This window comes from Caretta caretta, chromosome 2, assembly GCF_965140235.1.
Source record: "Caretta caretta isolate rCarCar2 chromosome 2, rCarCar1.hap1, whole genome shotgun sequence".
NCBI classification, from domain to species: Eukaryota; Metazoa; Chordata; order Testudines; family Cheloniidae; genus Caretta; species Caretta caretta.
Window position 1 is genome coordinate 238,725,860 of NC_134207.1, and position 23,822 is coordinate 238,749,681.

Genomic DNA, 23,822 nt, shown 5'->3' on the forward strand with positions numbered 1-23,822 from the left:
TCAAAGGCCCTTTGAAAAGGGAGAGGAGGGGAAGCCATGTAAATTGTGGGGAGGGATTACACGAATCCTGCCACACAAGCTGAAAAACGTGCCTGCTACATCTTTGAATGGCCCTTCCCTCTTTTGAGTTGACATGATACAATCAGAACAAAACATGTAATGAACCTTGCAGTTCTTCAGCTGAAATGTATGCTCCCCCTTTGTCTGACAATCTTCCATGTCCAATGTAATAAGCAAACCAGCTGCATCGCCAGTCTGAAAGGTAGTCGCCCAGGTTTTGCCTGTGGGCAGATATTTACTGCTACATCTGGCTTTGCTTTGCAATATTGTTAACCTCCCTTTTCCCTTCTACATTTGTTTTCTTTTTATTAAATTTCCCGTCTGGATCTTCAACTCTGTATTTCTAATGTCAACAACTGCTTTTATCACAGATAATAACTTCCTTTTACAAAAGCCTGTACCATCCTACATGCATTTCAAATTACATTTTATGAACAAACATTGAAGTACAGTATTGGCAGTGCATAGGATCATATATATTTATAGTAATCTAATTCTAAGGTACAGGAGCCAAGAACCAAGTTGGTTGCCATTTTCTTAATAATGCATTTACTTGACAATGTAGTTACTTATCACTGAAGCTTAACTAAGTTTGTATCGTGATACTGTGATGTTTATGAAGTAAATTATGTAGTATGCTTAAGCATCTTGTAAAAACAATTATAAAAATATGAGCCATTCTTTGAACGCTCCGGAGCTACTAAAATCTGAGATCACTAAAAAGGAGAAAAATCTGTCATTTGTCAGTGTCATGGTGCAAGACTCAGCCCTGCAGTGCCTCCACCTGGTCTCCCACAGAATTAGCTCTTCCAGACTCTGGAGCGCCCTCTGCAGGCCGGTGTCCTGCTTGCCGCTGGCCCCTGTGTCCCTCCCGGACTCCGGTGCCCCTTTTACCCAGGATGCTGCCCCTGGCAGTACCCCCACAGTCTCTGGGTCTCCCCTCCCTGGGGAACCCTCACCCCCTATCCCCACCTTGCCTCAGTTTTTGGCTACTGCCCATCACCATTGAGCCCCTGCACACTGGGGCGGACTGCAGCGTATAAGCCAATCATCCCAGGCAAGGGGGGTTTGGACCTGCGGCCTGCAGCCTGGGGGTTTTCCAGGCCGGAGCTCCCCAGCTCCCTTGGCTGTCTCCCAGCTCTGTTCCACCTCAGGTACTCTGGTACACTCCCCAGCAGCCAGGCCCATCTCCCTCCACAGCTAAAGAAAACTGTCTGTTCCTGGCCCACTGCCCTCTTATAAGGGCCAGCTGAGCCCTGATTGGGGCATGGCCACAGCTGAGCCTACTTCCCCCAGTCAGCCTGGGAACTGCTTGCTCCCAGCCACAGCCCTCTCCTGGGTTGTTTTAAGCCCTTTAAGGCTGGAGCGGGTGACAAGCCTGCTACAGTTTCCACCCTTCCGACCCCTAGGCACAGGAGGTGAAGACCGCCTTGTCACCCGATTCTCTCGCTTTCCTGCGGCGAGCCCTTCGAGAGGGCGTTCCCCGCCCACCCCTCACCCCTGTGCCTCCGGACATTTTTCTTGGGCCCCTGTTCCGCGAGCTCCCCCAGCCTCCCCGCTCCCACACTTTGAGCCGGCTGCATTTCCTGCAGCCGGACTGGTTTCGAACCACGCCCAGAAACCATCTGTACACGCTCGTGCTCCATACATTGCATTTCCTCCCCCTCGTGTCCCGCCCCGACACCAAATGGACTATCTTCTACCTAAAGAGGGTGAGGAGCCCCGGTGGGCCAGCCTTCATTCCACCTTGGTCCCATGGCCCGCTGGGGACATTAGTTGGTGGCTCCTTCATGGAGCCGTAAGCATGGGCTTTGCACCTGGCGCGGTTCACCCCTACACCTGAGGCCTGCCCCTTTTGCAGCGTGAGGGAGAACCTGGCACATGCCTATCTCAAATGCGCCAGGTTGCAGCCCCTATTCCGGCTCCTCCAGAACCTCTTGTTGAGGTTCTGGCTGCACTTTTCCCCACACTTGTTCCTTTTTGCACACCCTATCCGTGGCCCCGCAAAGTCGCGAGACCTCCTCGTCAACCTCCTCCTGGCTCTGGCCAACGTCTCCATCTACAATACCAGGAGGAGGATGTTGGACGAGGGGGTGCTCTGCGACTGCGGGACCTATTTCTGTTCCTCCCTAATTTCACGCATCTGGGCAGAGTTCCACTGGGCAGCGTCCGCTGGCTCCCTCGACAGCTTTGAGGAGCAGTGTGCGCTGTCCAGGGTTCTCTGCTTGGTGTCCCCATCCAGTATCCTCATTTTGAACCTTTGACCTTCACTCTGATCCCTGTTTTTCATTAGCTGTCCCCCGCAATCAGTTGGTCTCTGGTTCCAGTGGTCCCTCCCACTAGGGGCCTTTAGCAGTGGGTGGGCTTGTGCCCGCCCACTTCCCGGGTTTTTCCAATACGACCCCGCTACAGTCAGTAAACAGCTTGGAGAAAGGGGTGAGGAATGCTGGAGAGAGAGGAAAGATAGCAGAGTGGTTAATATGTAGGTCTGAGGAGTCAGATCAGAACTCTGTACCCTGCTCCACCACAGACTTTGGGCAAATCACTTAGACTTCAGTAGATTTCAATGGGTGTTAGGCACCTAAATAACTTTGAGGCTCTGGGCCTTTATCCTCTTTGTGCTTCCATTTCACCATCTGTAAAATGGGGATAATGCCTGCGTCACATTATTTAGTGTGTGCAAAAAGCCTTGAGATCCTCTTTTGGAAGGTACTGTGTAAGTGAGAGGTCTTCTTGTTTCTGATGTCTTGTAATATCCATTCCTATCGACTTAGGCAGTGTAGGAAACAAAGTTTTATCACACAGTTGTACAACATGTTAATGATCTTTAACTATAAAACTTCAGAGGCTCATTAAAACACAGTCAGCACATTTTCAAAGTGCTGCACGACCAGCAATGTTTAAATCTTTGCAACAAATAACTTATACCTTCTTCAGCAGCTCACATTGCCTTGAATACTCATCAAAACACACTTATCGGTGGCAGTTTTGTTTTTTGCAACCTCTCAGCACACCTGAGAATCATTGGACACTGTCACTTGAAAATGGCCTGAAATGTAGTGAGGTAGGTACAGACACCTAGAGATACAGAGTGGGCCAGGTTGTCGGTCACACCAGAGCTTTACACATCACAGCTCAACAAGGGGTGCAGAGGTGGATCACCGTGCAGATGCATCTGGTCACCTGGTGAAATTTATTGTGACCTCAGGACTGTCCAAGCAACCATTCCAGCAGCTGGGGATTACCAGAGGGCCCCTAGGCTTTGCGTCCCCACCACAGCCTATCCTGGGGGTTAGGAGGAGGTCAGAGCCTAGGAAGAGGTAGGAGCTGTTATGTTCTATCTTGCCCATCTGGGTAGGGCTAGACACAATCTATGTCTTATGAATATTTACAAATATGCTTTAACGGGACATATCCACCAACATCAGGCGCTTTAATTCGTTGCTACGCAACAGAACCGTGTCTTGAATTTTAAAGGCAATTCATGTTATACTAAGGTATACAGTATACAATGTAAGTACAGGCAAATAATGGAAAGTTAATTTAGCTTGGCTTGTGCACTTCTGTGTCTGTCAGCTGGTGGCGTATCAGTTGAGTGGAGTGAGTTCATGGATTCCCTCACCCAAGGGACGGACCAGCTGAGCCAAATTCAGCCCTACTGCTGGAGTTGTACGGGGCAGGAGGAAGGCTGAGAGTATAGACCAGTCTTTCAAACTGTCAGGGAGAGGTATCAGTTTAGAGAGAGGTGCAGTAGCAACTAGAGAGTTTTAGAAAAGAACTAAAGAGTTCTAAAGAGTTTAGAGTTTTAACTGTTTGTCTTTCTGGGCCACATATGCTTGGCCCAAGGCCTTGTTCTTTCAAAAATTAGACTATTGTGAGACTTACTGCCTGGATGCGAAGTTTGAGTTTTGTCTTGTCATCACAATCAAACGAGAGCTCTGCGTGGGTAGGGCTGTGAAGGATGTGGTCAGACCCTTCTCTGTCTCATTTGATTGCCTCTGGCAAGGAATGGTGGGAATGCAGTCTTCTTGCTGCATCAAGGAGCATCCCAACCCATGCAACATATACCACTCCTGTTGGGAATACTTGAGTGTGTGAGCTAAACGGCTGATTTCCACAAGCATGTGGGATGAGTGAAGAGGATATAAAAGGGCCATGAACATGGCTGAACCAAATTCACTTTGAAACTTTCTTGTATACTTGTGGTAAATGCTGTGTGTATATTTGCTTTATTGGGTTTTTTGGTTCACTGAGTAAAGCAAAAAAGATTCATTTTGGATTGATGCAAAATTAATTTTTTTTGGTTTTCTTGCTGGAAACAAAAAATTGTTTTGACTGGAGGCAATTTTAACTACTTTTTTAAAATTAAAAGCAAAGGAAAGTTGGAAATGCCAACCCAAGGGGGAGATGGTGCTCCCCTTATACTACCTCTAGCCCCTGGCTTCACTCAGCTCTTCGGGGGATTGGCTCAGCTCTAAATCAGAGACAATATGACAGTGTCTGTTTCTCAGTCTTATTAGTTTAAGGTACATTTAAAAATAATTGAATTCTTTTTTGGTTTGAATTTATTTCAGTCAATTGGCTTCAGTATTGTAGCAAAATTAATAAACCGGACACATCTTAGATAACAATGGCAAAATGCAGACATGCCCTTTGGTTTTTTTAGAAAAGCCTACTCCTGTGCATGTGGACTGTTGCCCCCTAACTAACATTCAGTGGGGGTGTTTTAGTTGCTAGCTCCCAGTAGTAAAAGAGGGAAGGGTCGATGGGGAATCAGGACTCTGAGACTGACAGTCCCTAGGAGCAATGGGGAGAGGCCAATGCTTTAAGTCAGCCTGAATGTTGGGGTGGGCAGCTAATCAGGGAGTCAGCAGGCCAGGGAGGTCCCGTCCTCGGTGTGAGCTGGATTTGCCTGGGTCAGACAGAGTGGGGCCGAGCTAAGGAGAAAGCAGGGGCCTGAGCTGAGCTGGGGAGCAGAGCTGTGCCAGATCCAGAGAGAGCAGACCCTGTCCTGGGAGCAGAGCTGCAGCCCCAAAGCCAGAGGCACAGCCCAGAGAGAGCAGACTTGCCCTGGGAGCAGAGCTGTAGGAACCAGAGCCAGAGGGGCCAGAAAAGCAGCCCACGAAGCAGGTCAGTGCTGGGAACAGAGTCACAGAAGCAGCCTGCAGAGCAGACCTGTACTGGGAGCAAAGCTGTAGCAACTAGAGGCAGAGGGGCCAGAGAAGCAGCCCAGGGAGCTGGAGGCAGAGCAGCAGCAGCAGCAGTGCTGAGACAGAGTGGTGGAGCTGGGGCTGGAGCAATCTGGAGCTGGGTGCGGTGGGCCCTGGGGGGAGAGAGGGGGAACCTTGGGCAGCACAGGGAGACGCCTCAGCCAGGAGGCTCTGCAGGCCAGACTTGGGGGGGGATTGGTAACCCTGACAGGGCGGGGGCAACACTGGGAAGAAGGGCCCTGCCACCTAGAGCCTGAGGGTGTGTGGCCACCACCAGAGCGAGTGTCCAACCCACAACATCCCTGCAGCACAGCCAGGGCCGGAGAAGAAGGCCTGGGACTTACAAGGAACAGACTGTGAACTGCCCTGACATTCCAGAGACACTGTTTGTGATGTTCCCTGCCACAGAGTGGGCTGATGTGTTTCCTTTAACCTTTCCCATTTTCCCTTATTCTTTTTAAAATTAATTGTTGTTTAAATAACTTGCATTTGCTTCAAATTGTATGTAACGATCAGTGGGTCAGAGAAGTGCCCAGGGCAGAGAGATTACCCCAGAGTGGGGACACCCTAGCCCCTGTCCTAGGTGACCACAGCAGGATTGGGGGTCGAGCCCCCAGGAATCCTGGGCCCAGCCTTGTTGGGGTTACGAGGGCTCTGCTGGACAGGAGAGTGGAAGGGGGGGAGCCCTCAAGGACAGGGAGGTCACTGGGTAAAGGAAGTGGGAGGGAGGACTCAGATCCTTTCGCTAGCCCACTTCACTGGCGTAGTGCAGAAGCCACAATAGCGGGACTATTCCCCAGCTTACACATGCTTGCTAGCTAAGTTTCAGATGTATAGTGGCCTATCCCAGAGCAAAGGTAAGCCACATTGCTCCTATGGGGTAGGGAGCTACTTACTGGATAATAGACCCTGAGAACAAACCACAGAAATTTGCTTCTTTTCTGCAAATATTTTTCATATTGGGCGTGAGATAAATTCTGGTTAGTGCAGCCTGCTGGCTCTGCGGAGCAGCTGCACTCCAGGAAAGATTTATTCCCAGGGATTTTTACCCATGCCTTTCTCCTGGGTTCTGCCAGGGAAGAGAAGGATGGGAGCCTTGCTGGAGGAGCTGATTGGGAGATGCGCCTCTCAACACATAGGCCATCCTTGTGTTCTAGCCAGTGCCATCTCCTGGTGTAGCAGATGGTTGTGAGGAGATTGTGCTGCTGTAATTCCCCTTAGTCCCCAGTTGGGCTTGTCGCCAGTGGTGATCTGCAGGCAGACTTTCACCAGTGTAAATTGAAGTAGTTCACCTCCATCCTTTGAAGCCTGTTTCTATCATTTTATGGCTTTTTGGGTTTCTCTGTGTTGTGTAAACTAAATGTATTTTATGACTGATGGCCTATTTATTCAATGGTTAATGCTAACTGAGTCTCTCTCTCTCTCTCTCTCTCTCTCTCTCACACACACACACACACACACACACACACAAAATTTATGAAGAAGTTTCCCCTCATTAGATTTGGATTTTGTGGTGCCTGAGATGCTTCTGGGCCACAAAATACAAACATTTTCAAATCCCCATGATAACTTTAAGGCAGCGGGAACACAGGAGGAGAAATCTAGGAGAAAACATCACTTTGGCCAAGAAACACAGTTTAAAGGGCGGCTATACTGTGAATATAACAAAACTTTCACATGCACTACTAGGTTGGCTTGAGAAGGGTAGGAAACCAAACCTTGGTTCTTTTAAAAACATGTCTTTGCTTACTTAGAAAAAAATCAATGTCTTATTGGCAGACATTTCCTCTCCCCATCCCCCTGCCCACTTATGATATTACAAAGGATCTTGTTGATTCTGCAGCAGCGATTTAGGGCATAGTAGAATCTGTTTCCCATTGCTTTTGTAGCTGCTCATTGTCAATTCCTCTTCAATACTCACACTTACAGTTTTGAAGATTTTCTGCCACTTTTTAACAGTGAGAGTAATTAGCTATGCGAACAATTTATCAAGGGTCATGGGGGTTTCTCCATTGATAGCAATTTTTAAATCAAGACTGGATGTTTTTCTAAAAGATCTGCTGTAGGAATAGTTTTGGAGAAATTCTATGGCCTGTGTTACACAAGGCAGACTAGATGATCAAAATTGGTTCCTTCTGGCCTCGGAATCTATGAATTACAGACCACCCTTGCCATGCAAAATCTTCAAAATAGCAAAACCAAATGTTACACCTAGTGATGGGAAAACTCAAAAAGGTTTGGCGTTTGGCTCATATGAGCAGCCAAGAGTACTGGGTTCTAAATCTGGAATGTTCAAGGCTGTGGAGCCAGCCGGGTCCCGTCTCTTCTCATAATTCTCTCCCCCAACAGGCTCTGAGACTGACTATCGCCTAAAAGTTATCTCTCTAGCTAAGTGTTTGTATTGTGCCCAGCGTCACAATATATAGGCACTTACAACTGCCACCATCCCAACCTGGTGGTGTCTTCCTAGGGAGAGCAGGACTCAGGGCCAGCTACTACCTAGCCAGTACTCCCCTCTAGCTCAGATAATCTTTGGTGGAAGATGGGAAATAAGTGCCCCTCCACTCCTCAGCACACTGCAGCAGTGTTATTCCTAGCGCGGCTTCTTGGCTGATTATGGGACCTTGGGCAAGTCACTCAGTCTCCATGGTCTGAAAAAGGGGGTTAACAGCATCTCACAGGAGTGTGAGACTTACATATTGTGTACAAACACTGTGGGTACCTCAGCTGGGAGGTGCTATTGAAGTGCATAGTATTATGATGTTTGAAGCTACACATTCATATTACAGTCATTGATGTAACTCTGAATTAGAGACTACTTTCAAGGACCATTTGGGCGCTTATAAAAATCCAGTTCTGCAGAGCTGGGAGGGTGGAAACCAAGTTTGCCTGCTTATTGCCAGGTTTGACTGCTATTCCCAGCCTGTAGTGCTGCTAGGAGAAGTAGCTATCATTCTTCACAGTAGGGGTGAATAATTAAAAAGCTGGTGGTGAGTTGGAGCAATAGAAAGTGCTGAATTTGGGATTTGTGTACTACTTCCTGAGTGGACTGAAGAATAAGGGTGTGGGTTAAACTTGCCTTCCTGCTTTAATGAAAAATCATGAGGGAGGCCAAAATATGAAGAGCTATGTAAATAAAAGGCAAATAGATAAGATTGGGTTTCCTATGATCTCTCCAGAGCCACATTGTCTCAACATCATCATTTAATTACAGATGCAAAACTGAATGAGCTGCCAAAGTAAACTGTTCTGAAACTGAAAAAAAAAAAATTCTGGGCATATAACAACTTTCTGATAAGGGTTTGCATTTATCTGTGAGAAGAAATGTGAAGCTATTTACTGCCAGCACTTGTATCTTTTGTAAACCACATGCACTACATTTTGGACTTGCTTTCTGAGCTCTAGGGCTCCTTTCAGTACGTTGGTTTTTTTTTTTTTTTTTTTTTTGGACAGGAGATTTTTATTAGCAGTAATAAAGTTGTTATATTTCATATCACTTGGAAAGTTAACCAAAGGGTCCAAACTAGCTTTGTTACAGTTTGGAAATATTACTGTAAGCAAGCAACTTAACTTTTGTCCAAATGAAACTGCATTCATGATCTTATAGGAAAGTTTTGTTTTTGTTTTAAACTCAAGAGAAGTCATACAAATTGGGGTGGGGAGTGTGAGGTTTTTTTTCTGATTAGTTCAATAACCCAGTTTTATAGATTCTTCGGGAGATTATTTTTTTCTCCGTACAGTGATTATTTAAGCAACAGTTTCTATTCCTTCCAAATATATATGAACCAATAAGTTTCTCTGACATATTTATTGGCACCTGGGAACAGCTTATTGCAAATATATTGGAGAGGAAAGGAATAAAGTTACATCTATTATAAAACTAGGATATTTTTATTTTGTAATTTAAATCTTTTATACAGCTTCAGAGACTGGTGTATAAAGGAGTTGGTTGTGATCATTTCATTGTTTATCTTCACTTTGTTGTTAGTGAATTCTTTCTGATACCGTGTTTTGTGAGTCGTTGAAAAAAAGTCATTAGTATTAGTCAGACATTAACCTTGTGACCTCATTGTTTGTATACCTACTGTAATTCTGTTCTGCTTGTATTTCTGAGGTTAGTAAAAGCAAACTTGTATGCACAGTCGCTGGATGTCAGTGGGTAAACTGAAATGTTTGTCAAGATTACTGATACCACATCCCTTTAAAACCAGTGCTTCAAAGGAAAAGCAACTGCTCAGATTAACTGAGATGGTACCTTTCTAAAGTGTGTGTGTGTGCGTGCGCATATATGTATGGATAGAGAGAGTCATGCGTAAATATGGTTGTGGATGTGTGCATTATTGTAGGGTCCAGGGCCCTCTATCAGGATCAGAGCCCAATTGTGCTGCTAGAATATTTTTGTGTAAACAAGGAAGCTTATACAAGAGAAATATATTCACAAGCAGGGCCGGCTTTACAGTTTTGGCCGCCCCAACCAGTGGAAAAAACTGCCGCCGCAGACGGCAATCGGAAGATGCTGCTGCTGAATTGCCGCTGCGGCCGGAGGAACTGACGCCCCTTTCGAACTAACGCCCCACGCACCTGCTTGGAACGCTGGTGCCTGGAGCCGGCCCTGCTCACAAGAATACTATAATAAAATATAGTGATGTAAATCTGTAAACATGAGATAGTAACAAAGGTATACTTACCTTAAATATCAATATTTCCATAATCTAAATATATATGATTAAGGAAATATAGTTATTTTAAAGATACCATAGCACAAAGGGATACTGAGCTTGACTGGGGACTCTGGCCATAGGGTGATCAGAGAGCAAGTGTGAAAAATCGGAACACTTTTTTTTTTTGAGGGGGGAGGTGTATAGTTGTGTCTATAAGAGAAAGCCCCTAGTATTAGGATGGTCCCAATAATATTGGGATATCTGGTCACCCTATCTGACTAATATATTTGCTACTGACAATAATGTTCTTATATTTTCACAAACTGCCGTGAATCAGATAATTGATCTGAAGATCAGTGTGCAACACCATGTCTGAGCAGTTTCGGACACTTTCTAAAAACTTGCCAGAGAAATGTTTCCTCCTTTTTCCCCCAAATGTGGAATTTTCTCTAATTTAATTTGGCTTGAAACAAAGCAAACAGCTCCCAATCCAGAGCCACTGGATTTAAAGGAATGATTTCCCTGTCGGTGATGGAGGCACATGCTCTCTGGAGTTCTTTTAACCCTGCAGCTCAGCAAAATACTTATAAAGAGCAATGTTTTCCCCTTTGGAATAAAGAAGAAAGCAGCAAATGCCAACTGTTTTCTGGAAAAGTCTAGATGAGAATATTTCCAGATATCCCTAAAGAAATCTTCAAACCCCCTCCCATACTGTTCAGATTGCCCACATTGAATACAGTGTGATACCATCAGTACATCATTGTTCCGGGGGGGGGAAGGATAAACATTTCCAGCCAAGTGCATTTTAATCTGCTTGTTTTTCTAATGGTGCAGCCTGCTTCCTTGGTTATGTTTATAAAAAGCATTTTTTGTTTACATGAGAAAACAACTTAATGAATTCCCTCGTTTTTCCTTATCTCTCCCATTCTGCAAGAACACACACTCCTTGGTAAAAGCGCCCTGTTAAACTGTTGGCAGGACTTCACTGACAATGTCATGTGTCTTAGATGAGCAATTACATACCGTGAATGGTAAATAGTTAAGTGAACAGTTAGCATATTACTCATAGGATGGCAGTTAGGGCTTGATCCAGCACCCACTGAAGTCAATGGGAATCTTTTCATTAACTTCTGTGAGCCCTAGATCAGGCTCTGCTTGAGTTATGACTTGCGAATTCGTTTGTTCTTGAAGAGGAAAAAGAACTAAACTTGTCAGATTATTAACTTTAACTATTAAATGCAAGAAATGGTCTCTCCAAGTGGTCTATCTAAGCCGACAATATATTTTTGTTTATATTTCCATGTTGGGATTTATAGCTTAGTCTTTTAAATCCATACTTAGATGATTGCCATAGATAGAAAATCAGCTTGGAGGATCACAAATAAAGATGCTGGAAGTGTGAAGCAAACAGAACATTTGGGAACAAAAGGAATCAGTAGAGGGGGAAACACTTCTAATTCCAAACAATATATAATGGCTCAGTAGTTTGTCAGGGAAAGGGTGAGATTTTGAGAGGAAGAATAGGCCAAGGGATAGAACTGTTAGCCTAGATGGTGGAAGGCCTGGCTTCAGCTCCTGCTCTACTACAGATATTCTAGGTCGTCTTAGGCAAGTCACTTAGGCCCAGATTGTTCCATCTCCAATACACTGTTGTGTGAAATGCCCCTGCTTATTTTATCCTTGCCTACAGAGGCGTACAGGGTGGAATAATGAGGCAGGCCTGAAGGCCCAGTCAGGCTCTCAGAGGGAATATCGGGAACTAGACAAAAGCAGCTCTGTGGTCATCAGAATGGGCAATGTATGTGGGCCTGGTTCATGGTTGTCCTGTGACTCATTTTGGCTAATACATCTTCCCAGCCCCACACTGTGCCTCCCAGAATGCTCATGTCACAAAATACTTTCTGAAGCCCTTGCACCAGTCCTGCCGCAGGGGGAGTCTGAGGGTATGTGGCCAGAGCAGTCCTGCATTCTGGCTGCCTCAAGGCCTATGGGCAGCTGAGTGCAAGACAAGGCAGCCCTCAGGACTGCCCTGACCTGCCCCCACTTCCCCCAGCTGAACCTGCCCTTGCAGGATGAATCCTGCCCTTTGAAGAGGTAATGCTCCAGTGATCACATGTGTGTTGTACGTCAAGCTATGAAGCTTTTCTGGTATGTGAAACTATTTTGTTGTTGTACAGGACCGCTCTAATCTTCAGGAGTCAAACCTTGAGGAGGGGAAGAGACTTGGTCGGGCAGGGGTGGGGACGTTGTTGCTCCACCACAGGGTGACCAGATGTCCTGATTTTATAGGGACAGTCCCAATTTTTGGGTCTTTTTCTTATATAGGCTCCTATTACCACCGACCCCCATCCTGATTTTTCACATTTGCTGTCTGGTCACCCTACTCCACCAGCTTATATGTGGCTACTGTTTGTAACTAGCCTAAAACTAGTGCCCAGCTGCATCACCCTGACAACTTGGTTATGGTGTATTCTGGAATTTGTGCCTTTTTGAGACAAACATGATTCCATTGTATGAATATTACCTGTTATGCTGTTACTCAAGGAAACAGCTCACTAACCTCTAAATGTATTGCAGCCTACTAGTCCTAAAACATGTTCCTTTTCTTTTTCTTATAGTCCCCTTGTTTCAGATGCAAAATTATATAAGATTTTGGATATCTGACTTTTAAAAAAAAACCCTCAAGTCCTAGAAACTCATTTTATATTGAAACAGAAGCTGACATGAGCAAAAGGAAATTAACATGGAGCTTAGAAAATATGCTAGCTTTGGCTCTAAACTTTACTGTCAGTTGTTTTGGAGCAAAGGTTATTTTTGTGTGCCAGTTCCAAGTTACAGAAAAGGAGCTAATGTGTGTTACTTTTGCAAAGTATTTAAAAGGTATTATTAAATATACCATATAGCAGTTTCAAATGAATAAAATATAACCCTTCTGCAGAATCTCCAGGATATGTCTCAAGAGAGTATTTTCAAATGCCAGACAGTCATGATACTAAATGAAATCTTCTTTTCTTTTAAAGCAAATTTACATTTCATGCTTTTGGCTCCACCAATATATACTGGAGGCAAAACTGGCTGTGTGCCTTCAGTTTTTCCAGACCATAGAGAAATTCAGAAACAAGGGAACAAAATAAAAAGGGGACACTAAGAAAGGAAGAGGGGAATAATGATGAAAAACATGAGTTGGGGAGGGAAGCAGTGAGGAAGGAAAAGAAATGAGGGAGAACAGGATAGAGGAGAAGCGGTGGTCCTCTATATTTTTGATAGGGATGTTTTAGTGAAGCAGAACATCGTAATTGAGGAGGGGGACAAGGCAGCCACTGGTGAGGATTTGGTAGTGTAAGTGTGAGGCCTCATGGCCTTAAAAACTGTCATGCTGCTTCTTAGGTGTTAGTTTCTTTCTGTGTGTCACAGGAAATGGGGTAGATTCAAAGACTCAATTAGGTTAATTCTAAAATTTCTTGCTGTACTGCTGTTGCTGCTTTTTGTTTCCACTGGTCAAATTCAATTCTATAGTATATACTGTTAGTTCCCTTTCTGTGTTAAAAGGCAAGGGATGGGGGGAAATCTCCTGGCAGGTTTCTTCTCTAATGTAGGTCTAGATCCATGGTACAATCTGCAGCTGGGACTCTGCATCTCCTCTGTAAGACTTCCCTCCCCATTACAGAGATGGGGTTCTTATTCCATTCCAGAAAGGCCACAAGGCTTGCTGCTAGGCTTTGCAAGGTATTTGAAAAGGAGCTATAAGGGTAGTGAGAAATCAGTGGAATTATGTGCAGGTTTTCACTCTGAAAGCTATCCTGCGAGACCTATCTATACTGGGTGGTGGTGGGAAGGGTTGCCATCGGTGTAGCTGCAGCCATAAAGCTGTCCTGGTGAAAACCCCTGGTGTAGACCTGCTGCATCAGTGTAAACCACAGCACCACAGCAACTTATCTTGGCCTCTGTCTGACATTTAACAGCTCTAAAAAATGGAGCCTTGTACTTGCTGATTAGTTTCCAACTTTCTGTTTTTATGAGTCTTGTGATATTTACTGTTTTTTCTTAAAGCCCCAGCTCCTGGAGTCATGTGATTGTGTCAAAATTTCAGCTTTCATTTTTTTTAAAAAGTAAGCTTTATAGCCCTCAGGACTTCACAGAAAAACTTGATTACATGAACCCTAACAGCTCAAAACCCAGAAGGCAAATAAAAAGCACTCTAAAATTTATTAAGTCTCATGTTGTTTTTTAAAAAACCCTCAAGATTTTTAAGGCAACCATGATTTTATGGACAGTTGGGATTAAAGAGTGTAATTACAGGTACTAAAGATGTAATCTCCTTAGGATCAGATCTTCTCTTGGGTGCAGCTGTGCAGCTCCCATAGGTTTGAAGCTCTGAATACTTTTGGGATGAGTGGTAATACTCCCATGCAAGGGTTAAGCACAGTTCTGGACTTCGTGCTGTCTCTGGATTCCTTGTTCTTGAAGCTGCAGCCTCAGTGATATGGAGAAATGCTGTACATTTGCACCAGGCAGGGAGCTCTCATTTTAGTCAATGGGAGCTTAGTGCAAAGTTCCAGGGTACAATATATATAACCCGACCTGGAACTCTTGTCTCTGATCAGCATGATTGCAGCGTGGATACATTAAATATAATTGGTTGCCTTATTCCATTGCTGCATTGTGATGAGATAGTTCACCTATCTCTGTGGTGCAAGAAGCGCTGCCTTGCACCCCCAAAATTCTCCTTTAACCTTCCTATTTTCTTCTCTTCTTTTTCCTCCCTCCCTCTTTCCACCAGCTGCTTCCTGGCTTTATCAAATATCACTGGAAAATTTTCAATGAGCAGCACCCGATCCGTTCCAATATTTTGTGGTCTGAACTTTTAGAGCTCTTTGGAAAGATGACAGCTTTGGTCTGATGCTGTCATTCCTGCATTTCACAGCTATAAATGCGTGAAGTTAATTGCTAAAGAACACCTGCTCAGGCTAGGCAAACAAAGAACAGTATGATACTCAATTGGTGCTATACCTTGTTAAAGATGGAGCTCTCTTTTCCAATTGTTTCTAGTCTCTTCAGCTACTGGAGTTAGCAGTGGGACATAGTAAACTACTAGCAGGAACATGTCAACACATGGAAGCATTTATACCCATTCTTAAAAATAACCCCTTAATTCATAAAGTAGTACCATATTTTCCTGTGACAGTGTATTTATTCAGGACAGTTTACAGTTAAAATGCTGCTGGAGGTTGAACAGGAAAATTAAATTGAAGATAAGTCTAACTTAATTACAGATGCAAAAATTCCTGTTTTTTAAATATAAACGCATTATTCTACTTCCATTTTCTTGGTGTAAGACTAATGTATACTGTGACTCACACACTTTACTGTACAGATTGGTCATTGTCCCTTAGTGTACTGAAATTGAGGGAGTTATTTTCCCCAGTTCGTCTCCGGTTTTTATCGCGACAGGTCTGTGATGCTGCACAGGATTTGTGGCTGCCCTTTGGAACTATGTAATTAACTTATTCTTTGAAACTTTTTTTATTAAGGTAACGTGGCAATAAAATGTTACAATGCTACATCATACTTTACTTATTACTTATTCAGGATCAGGTTAACATTCAAAGAACCTGGCTAAAGACCCTGGCTTGATGGCTGGGGAGTCCTCCTCCTCTGAGTATGCTAGAAAGAGTGATCACATTTCTAAATACCTATTTTTGGCCCTTCTCTTGTGTACATGCTTGGTGTGAAAGTTTTTCCATTATAAGGATGGTCCGTATTTTACTATACCAAGATTCCATAGGAAGAGAAGTCACATTTTTTCAGTAATGTGCAATACAAAGTATTGCTGCTAAAAAGAAAGACCTTAAAAAAGATAAAATACAAAAGAAATTAATTTGTCATCCTGTTAAAAATGTAGATCCTGTTTTGGAGCATTCAGAAAGTAGGTCAGGGACCTCTAGGAAACTAAATTTTGTCATAAAATGCAGTTCTTTAATAATTCCCTTTGAAAACCATCTAATTCCTGGACACAACTACCATATGTGCAAGTATGTTCCCCTTTCCTCACAACCCCTCCAGCAGAGTGCCTCCCTAGTAGCAAAAATATGGTGGATCTTAACTGGAGCCATCTGTATGGTAATTTATAAAAATCTTCTTTATGAACTGCACAAATTGAGGATGTATATCCCCTTTCCCGTTTAAAGACCCACACATCCAGATCAGTTTTTATCCAAATCCCTCTCCCATCTTTTCATTCTCTGTAAATGATCCAGAACCAAATGTAGAAGATTATCCCCCAGTATAACATGGGCTATGAAAATCCTGTCCTCCTATTGGCTAAAAGTAGCCAGTAGTAATTAATATACTGGAAAGAGGACACTTGATGATCTGTTATACATGTATTAACTGGTTTATATCTTTAAAAATATGAATATTTTATATGATGTGCATGTTTTTATATATAGCATCACCTACAGGGCTAAATCCTGTAGTCCTTAACTCAGGAAACACCTCCACTACCTATAAAACAATGCCCTCAAGTAATACAGATCACCTGGTATAAATATACTGTGGGATTAGATTTATTATATAGAAAAGATTCCTTGTCGTCTTTCCTACTCTTGTGCATTCTCCTTTTAATAAACACAAACAATTTTGGGGATGGATTGGCTGAGAACTTGGTAAATTCTGGATAAATGACATTTATTTGGCTAAATAATTGCAAAGTCTCTGTTGTGTGAGCTGGCTTTTCCAAGATTTTTTCTGAACTTATTATTTTCTATCTCCGATTTTTAGTGACTTGATAGTTGTGATAATTGGGCCTACAAATTTACCTTAATTGTGAGCTCAAGTGTGAAAAGTGAGCAAAAGTTCATAAAACATCACAATAGCCTTGCATAACAAATGTTGAAAAGGTGCAAAAGGGAGACAGACTCAATTAGTCTAAAATAGAAGGCCTACTACTAAATCTCAAGGCCTGTGTCAAGACTGTGCCTGGTAAACAAGAGAAGTTTGGGACTGGAAATCAATGGACCAATATTGGTGTTTTGGAAATTAGTCTTAATGGAAGAACAAAATAATGAGGGAATGGTCTATTCCACTGATCACTCCCTTTTGGGGGTCCCTAAAAAAACCCAGAGAGACTTGGGGGAAAAATACAGACAGATGGAAGCGAGCACAACAATTGCTGCCTGAAAGAAGGGAATAGAGTGAGCTTCATATCAGGGTTGACACCCCCACCACTTCCTAGGAGCCTGGGGTTCAGTGTGACACCAGTGTGTCTTCATTGTCCTAATCCTGAGAGAAGTCCTAGCCAAACTGGGCCAGAGAGAGGGCCCAGAAGACTCCACCACCTCCGTTGGCTCTGAGTAAATCCCAAACACCACATGTAATGTGATGAGATTTTCTCCCCTCTCCTCCACAGATGTGTCCTTTTCCTTCCCCACGTTATTTCTTATCTTGCTCCCTTTCCTTTCTGCCTAATAAGAATCTGTCTTAACCAGCCAAGACTGCATATTTTACAACGCCGCTGTAATTCTGTGACCAGAAGAGGCAGCTAAATGCAATACCCTAAACAGGCTAACACTGGTATAAGTTTGCCAGATCTCGGAGTGGCTGATAAGATCATATACTGTGCCTGTGTTTTTCCAGCAGCGAGAGTGCAAGTGAAAGTCAACACCAGAGACAGAAGCTGCATTTTCTGTCTTTGCTGTTCTTTTCTCTCCTCTCTTGTGTGTGTTGTTTTGTCTTTTAGGAAACAGGATCAGACTTTAACAACAGCTCCAGCCCATCTCAATTAACTTCATCTCTTTTCCCCCAAAAGGACAGCTGTTACCATCATTGATACCTTTTAAAAGACTGCCAGACAAGGGGTAGTTTTTTTTTCCCTTTCTAAAGACTCTTTCTGCCTAAAGGGAAAGGGAACAAGAGATGTTGTTAAAATGAAAGCCTTACTTCATACTTTACATTTAGAGTACTTTAACTGTTTTCCCTTCTTTTCTGTATCTCTAATAAAAGGTTAAAATGATGTTTAATGTTTGTCATGGTGCTAAGCAGGCTGAGCTCTCTGTATACTATATCACAAACCTTGTTTAACACTGTTTAATGTTGGATAGTGACAGGACCATGTTAACACCTGTGACTCTTTGGGCCTATATATTCTGTCTAGAATAATACATTAGCAGCCACAACCTTAAACCCCCTTCCCCTTTTTTTGTTTTTGTTTTTTGTTTTGTTAAATGAACAAAATAGTCCTTTAAATCAAGGACTGCTGAATAATAAAAGTGAAAAGCAGCAGATGTGTAAAGAGTTACTAAAAGTTGATGTGGGACCAGTCATGTCTTTGTTTTGTTTGTTTATTTATAATATCATAATTGTTACCTCAAAAATATTGCTTGACCTCAGTTAATTATTCCCCTTCCCCCCAAAGATATTGTTGTATCATGTAACATATGTTGTCTAACTGTGTTCTTAAAAACACCCGAGATACAGTGGATGCTGTCAATAAAAAGGCAAAGGAAACAAAAGAGGCCTGTCTTCTGTATTTCACATACCTAAGACATAAACAAATAGTAATGCTACAAAGAAATAGGACAAATCATCAAGAAAAATCCGGAAATGTCTTATATTATTGATCTCTTCCCATAAATCTATTAAAAACCTTAGGCTGCCCTGCCCCCAAAACACCCACTCCCAGCATGTCCCCTGTTAAGGAGTTTGTAAAGGAGTCCTCGGAAGGCCAGCCTGCAGCTGTCTTCTGCAGTTCTTGCACCACAAGAATCTGCTCACGGTGGAACTAGGGTTTTTGATCCACCTTATGCTGTGACAGCCCTTTTACGTGGTTTACAGGGGCTGGAGCAGGGCTGAGCAGCTCATCCTAAGCATGTAAGAAGTCCCACTAAAATTAATAGAACTACTTATATGCTTAGTTAGGCATGTGTTAAAGTACTTTGCTGAATCGGTGGCCTTGTTTGTTTGTTTTTAATTTACTCATAGACATGTTGTTTAGAGCTTGAATATAAAATGGTAATAGCCATAAATTTACTAAATCTGTTAGAGATAATACTATACTGCTGATTTGTATGAATGAACACAGAACACGGTGTCATTTCAGGGTAGCCTCTAAGCACCATCTTTGTCTTCACTAGGTTTGGTGCAAATTTCAGTGGATCTTCAGTCACAAGGTAAACACGCAAAAGGGTTAGCGCTTCTCCATCTTAGTGGTGGGTGAACTGTCTGGGAGAATAAAGTACCATCCAATTTGATGACATGATGGTGAGTGGGACTTTAATTGTCATCACTTGGTCTTGAGGGAAGGGAATAGGTCAACAGGATAGGGTGAAACTTCTTTGGTGTCCCTCCCCACTACAAGAAACTTGGGCAGGGAGGGTTTCCCTTCTAAAGTTCTGAGTTTTGCCAGGGACAACATATATAATAGTGTATCTGTCAATGGCATGACCGCATAATACCACTTGATCGCCAATGTGGGACATTTATGCATCCCACATCTACACTAAAATGACACAAGACCATTATTCTAATGTCAGGTCTGTCCTGGGTATTCTAATTGCTTGAAACAAGGAAGAGGTGATTGTGTGTCTACCCAGAAGTACAAGTTGAAGAAGACTTTGATGATGAACCTGAGGAAGACTTTGATATGGTGCAGGAACCAGAACCCCCGGCTGGTAAGTTAGAGTGGCTCCCCCTAGCTTCCCACCAATATCTCTCTTGCACTGGTACTAAATTCCCAATTTTAATTTCAAGGGCATTTGAAGTAATGTGCACTTATTGTTCCTCTCTGGAAAACATACCATGCATTGCTCTGTGTCTGTGTGTGAACTGCAGTGCTGTAGCCATGCCATTATCATGCTCCATCTCCTTACCAAACTTCTCAAGCTTTTTCCCTCCATTCATCTCCTGCCCTGCTCCACCTGAAAATTGGCCTCAAGCAAGGCAGAGTTATAAATCAATGATTTAATTGATTTTGAAGAACCACAATTAGTGCCTGTGCCTTGACTTCTAAAGCTAATTTCTCAAATACTTTTAAAAAGTAATGATCAGTATGCCCCTGTGCCTGCAGTTCTCAGCCACCTGTCAGGCAGCGAGGGCTGAGGGGTGTGTGTGTGTGTGTGTGTGTGTATTGAGGTCTCCCTAGGGGAAAGGAACACAGTTGTAGAAAATGTATGGTTGGTTGTGCAAGGAAAAGTTAGTGGAAACACTCTTTTCTTCCTTGGAAGTTTGCAGACTCCAAGTCTCTGTTCCTGGTCTCTGCCCTCTCCCTACAGAGAGCCATGCTGCATAAAGTGGGATGGGAGGGGAGGGGAGAAAGGGGATGTTCCACCCCCATGGTCATAGAAGAACAGTGCTATGTCCCTTTCCAGTTGTCTGATGTGAGGGGTTGTGGTGCTGAGTTTGATTTTCAGGAAACTTAATGAAGTTGCAGTGTGTCTCTTTCTTTCCCTGCCCATTTCACCATCATTAGGCAGGCACAGGGCCAGGATTTTCAGCTACAGCTGGGGTATGTGTGTGTGGTTCGTGGTTCACATCTCCTGTTGCATGAAATCTCCACATCCTAGTTGAGAATGTTGTCAATTTCCGTTCAAATTTCCTCCCAATCTTGCAAGCATAATTGCAGCAGACTTCTGTTGAAGCAAAAACTCCTGCTGGTTCTTGAGGTTCACCAGCAGTGGAAATCTGCTTGGTCCACCTGCATAGCTGACCAAAACCCTCCATTCAGTGGAGGTGTGACTATTAGCAAAAACATCTCTCTGATGTAGATTGCTGGATCTCCTTGGGAGGACAGGAAAGCCACTTCTCTTTTCCATTCTGGTACTTTGAAAATTGCTGTTTTCTCCAGATGTTGGCCAGCCTTAAAGGAAGAAATTGTACACATGTAATATAGCTCTGGAAAGGAATTTCCCCACTTCTCTGCTACCTCTTCAGACAGAATGAACATTTCCAATGGTTACAAACACTACTAAATGTTTCTCCCCAATAAGAAAAGGAGTGTGACTCTGCTCCAGCCTCATGGGGTGGCAGCATATTTATGTGAAGCAAGGATGTTGAGACAGTTACTTTCCTGGAATGCTCAGAAGTATCAAAATCGTGGCCTTCAGCAGCAAAGTTATGGGGGTGGGGGAATTTCTCAGTTTGCTCCAAAGGCCAAAAATATAATTTTCTTTTTGTCTTTGAATTTGCAGGGCCTTGCGCTCCTGAGAGGGAAACCATGCCCCCAAGAGGGCAGGAGCAGCACCCCAGAGAGTGCAGGGGTAGACGGAGAAGGGGATAGGGATGGACAGGAGAAGCCAGGAGCAATTTGAGTTCCTTAAAGCAAGGGAGGAGCAGTGTCTTCAGCAGGAGAAGAGACCTCTGGAGATGGAGGTGAGCCACGCCCTAGGGAACAGGAACGTTCCCTAATGGAGAGGCTTCGAGGACTGGTGACTGACAGACTGCAGCATCTGTCTGCTGCTGAGGCCCCAGAACCAGCCCATCAACTACCATTGCTGCTGCCTTCTCTGGTTGCCACCCAGGGTGCTGCTGAGCCTGTAGGTCCTGTTCCAATGACCACCCAGGAGAACAATGCTGGGCGTGCAGGAATTCCCGAATGCCACCATGTACTGGCCCCTAAAGCCCGTCAGAAGAGATGTCCCTTATTTTCACTGTGAGTCATTATCTCTTATCATTCACCCCTTCTGATGGGAGACAGGTGCAAAGATATTAAACTGTGGGTGCTATTCTTGGTTGTGAGCCGTTAATTTAAAAAAAATATGTTCTGTTTTGAGAATACTTCCTTAAAATCTTTATTACATGTTACGTTTTGTTCAGTTGTATCTGGCACCTCCTTCCTAAGTATGATGAACTGAGGGTGTTTTTTGATTTGGGAATGGACCTCAAGCTTCCTACCTTGTGTAAACAAATGATGTATAAAATTCTGGTGCTATGACTATGGAAATATTTCTGAGTCTCCCACAAAATTAAAAAATATCTGAAGTCCCAGGGATACAGAGCAGGGCTGGGGAAAGTGAAGTGTATGTTATAGATGCTTTTCAACATAGCAGGTGCCTTGCATAGGGTTGATCAATGTCTGTCTTAATGCATTTGTTGAATGTGTTGAAAATGAAAAACCAAAGCCAACAACAAAAAAGGGAACATACCAGCAATCACACAGCATCTGCCAGTACCCTGTACAACCTGCCCCCTATCCATCCCCAAAACCTTTAGCATTTTCAAGCAGACCGGGGAATTAGTGGTTTCTAACAACTGTGAAATGTACTTGGCACTAGTGACCATTTTAAGTTACTGAACACAGTGGCTGCAACACACCCACCCACACAGGAAACCCTCATAAACATTTTAAAAACATTTAACTGCGTGTGGTAATAGGGGTTTCTAAAGATGAGTTAACTGTGCCAGGCTGTTGAGGCATTAAATAGTTATTCAGGCACACGGTGATGTCATTTCTCTCCATCACTGGGAAAATCCCACACCTTAAACATGTCTCAAAAGGTTGATGTTATGGGTTCAGTCCAGCAGTGAATTGTGCTGTTCAGTACAATACTTTGCAACCCAGTATTCAGAAAAGTACAAACGGGTTCTTCACCCACCAAAGCGAAACTGGAAACCGTTGTGTCAAGTTGGGCTCCCCATACAGTTGTAAAGGGGAGTAAGGAGATGCAAAATAAAAACCAACTCATGTGTAACAATGCCTGAAACTGTTGCTATCATTAGACCCACCCCATTACTTTTCAAAACCGAGTCACAACTGATGAACTGGCTTACATTCAGGTGTGATTAGTGAGAAGGACAAAAACACTGAATGCATAACATGGCCCCCACCTTCCATAGTAGAAACCCAACCCCAAACTCTTAACACAGCGTAGGTGCCCTGGAATAGGCTTTAATATGTACAATGTGACATGCAGGAAGGGGTAATGCACTTCAGCTCCAGCACATCAAAGAGGAACAAAACCCTTAAAAAGCTATGAAGTCTCTTAAGTATGTGGGCGTATTACCTCATGTACACGCCAAACAGTCTCACAGAAGGGATGTGAATATGTCCCTTGGCAAAAACGCAAGGCAGAGGTCATTCTTTGCCTCCGTGCTGTACCAGTGTGTGTGCGTATGTGGCAGTGATTCTCAGACTTTTGTACTGATGATCCCTTTCACACAGCAAGCATCTGAATGCGACCCCCCGCCTTATAAATTCAAAACACAATTTTTTATATTAAATACTATTATAAATGCTGGAGGCGAAGCAGGATTTGGAGCTAGAGGCTGACAGCTTGCAACCCCCACGTAATAACCTCACAACCCCCTGAGGGGTCATGACCCCCAGTTTGAAAATCCCTTGTATATGGTATCTCTAATTTCCCTTGCCTGCTGGGACCCAGGCCCAGCATACATGTGCATGGGATCCATCTGCCTGTACAGAGTTTGTGAACTAGTCTTGTCCTGAGCCCACTCAAAACTCTCACCTCTACCCTCACAAATGTGCAGGGTGCAACAGGCAATGATCATATGAATGGCGTTTGCCACACTGGCATCCAGAGGTGTGCATAGGTAGCGTTAAGGAGCCTTCGGTAAACCGAATGCACATTCCATGACCATTTTGCCCGTCTTCAGCAACACGGTTGATGTCAGGATACAGGTTCATGAGCCAAGGCAGGAGCAGATAAATGGAGTTCCCTAAAATAACAGTTGGCACAGGTACATGGTACAGAGCTACATTGTTTCTAGGAAATAAAGCTCCTTCTCCCACCTTCCAGTACAATCTCAGTCTCCTTAGCACCTGGGCATCATGAATCTTTCCAGTGTTCCCCATGTTAGTATTCATGAATCTGCCTCTGTGGTCCACTAAGTCTTGCAGAATGATGGAATACTAACCTCTTCAGGTCGCTTACTCAGTTGC

General features: G+C 43.7%; 1 long non-coding RNA gene across 1 annotated transcript in view; it reads left to right on the top strand.

The window, feature by feature from the left end:
* Positions 1 to 22,617, top strand: part of LOC125630841 (uncharacterized) — a 38,192-nt gene extending 15,575 nt beyond the window's left edge. The window contains exons 2-4 of the long non-coding RNA XR_012666796.1: positions 19,063 to 19,098; positions 19,462 to 19,599; positions 21,115 to 22,617. This is a non-coding gene — a long non-coding RNA (uncharacterized LOC125630841). The remainder of the gene's footprint in view (positions 1 to 19,062; positions 19,099 to 19,461; positions 19,600 to 21,114) is intronic.
* The last annotated feature ends 1,205 nt before the right edge of the window (positions 22,618 to 23,822 follow it).